The sequence below is a fragment of the Glycine max genome, chromosome 3 (assembly GCF_000004515.6).
Source record: "Glycine max cultivar Williams 82 chromosome 3, Glycine_max_v4.0, whole genome shotgun sequence".
In the NCBI taxonomy this organism is placed as follows: domain Eukaryota; kingdom Viridiplantae; phylum Streptophyta; class Magnoliopsida; order Fabales; family Fabaceae; genus Glycine; species Glycine max.
The window spans coordinates 9,351,275-9,352,716 of NC_016090.4; the positions used below are offsets into that span (position 1 = coordinate 9,351,275).

Sequence of the window (1,442 nt, forward strand, 5' to 3'; positions counted from 1 at the left end):
TTGTTGCTATTGTTGGATTGGTGGAGGAATGTATGGTCTGCTTGGGCCAGCAGCATTTTGGAAGGAAGGAGCAGGCTGCTGTTGTTGTTGCTGAGGGCTGGACCATCTGAGGTTAGGGTGATTCCTCCATCCAGGGTTGTATCTGTTGCTGGAAAGGTCATAATTGCTCTGCTGTGGTTGATTTTGCTGCTGAGGTTGAGGAGGTCTATTGTAAATATTTGCAGCATAAGCTTCAGGCTGCTCAATTGCTCCAGGTTGCTGCATGGAAGGGCAAAGGTCTGTATGGTGGTCAGCAGAGGAGCACAAACCACAAACCCTTACGACAGGTACAGATTTCTGATTCAAGGCCAGCTGGGTTACCAAGTTGACCAACGCATCCAGTTTGCCTTCAAGCTTCTTAGTTTCAGATGATGCAGATGGGTTTGTAGCTACCTCATGCACTCCTCTAATGACTATGGCATCATTTCTGGCGCTAAACTGCTGGGAGTTTGAGGCCATCTTCTCAATTAAATTTCTGGCTTCAGCAGGAGTCATGTCTCCAAGGGCTCCACCACTGGCAGCATCTATCATACTTCTCTCCATATTACTGAGTCCTTCATAAAAATATTGGAGAAGAAGCTGTTCTGAAATCTGATGGTGGGGGCAACTGGCACATAGTTTCTTAAATCTCTCCCAGTACTCATACAGGCTCTCTCCACTGAGTTGTCTAATACCTGAGATATCCTTCCTGATGGCTGTGGTCCTGGAAGTAGGGAAATTTTTTTCTAAGAATACTCTCTTAAGGTCATCCCAGCTCGTGATGGACCTTGGAGCAAGGTAATACAACCAGTCCTTTGCCACTCCCTCTAATGAATGAGGAAAAGCCTTCAGAAATATGTGATCCTCTTGGACATCTGGGGGTTTCATGGTGGAGCAGACAATGTGAAATTCTTTCAAATGTTTGTGCGGGTCTTCACCTGCAAGGCCATGAAACTTTGGAAGCAAATGAATCAGTCCAGTTTTAAGAACATATGGGACATCCTCATCAGGGTATTGGATGCACAAGCTTTCATAGGTGAAATCAGGTGCAACCATTTCCCTTAGAGTCCTCTCACGAGGTGGAGGTTGTGCCATGTTCTCAGAGTGTGCAAAATCAGAATGCTCAGGATCAGAATACTCAAAATTATAATGCTCAAGATCAGGATGTTCAAAATCACCAATAACAGAATGCACAGATTCACCAGTTATGGAATGCTCAGAATGATCAGAAGGTATAAAATGATGCCTAACTAATCTATGAAATGTCCTATCTATCTCAGGATCAAAGGGTTGTAAGTCAGATGGATTGCCTCTAGTCATACACTACATTCAGCATGCACACAACTAGTTGCCTTGTCATGTAAATAAAGGTGTAGGTTTGAACTACAGCTACCCTCAAATGATATCCAAATGACTTGAAATTT

The 1,442-nt window shown here is 43.9% G+C and overlaps 1 non-coding gene across 1 annotated transcript; it reads left to right on the plus strand.

Moving 5' to 3' along the window:
* The first annotated feature begins 628 nt into the window (after positions 1–628).
* Positions 629–735, plus strand: LOC113001360 (small nucleolar RNA R71). The gene has a single exon (XR_003266677.1). It is a non-coding gene; the product is annotated as a small nucleolar RNA R71 (small nucleolar RNA).
* Positions 736–1,442: the final 707 nt, after the last annotated feature.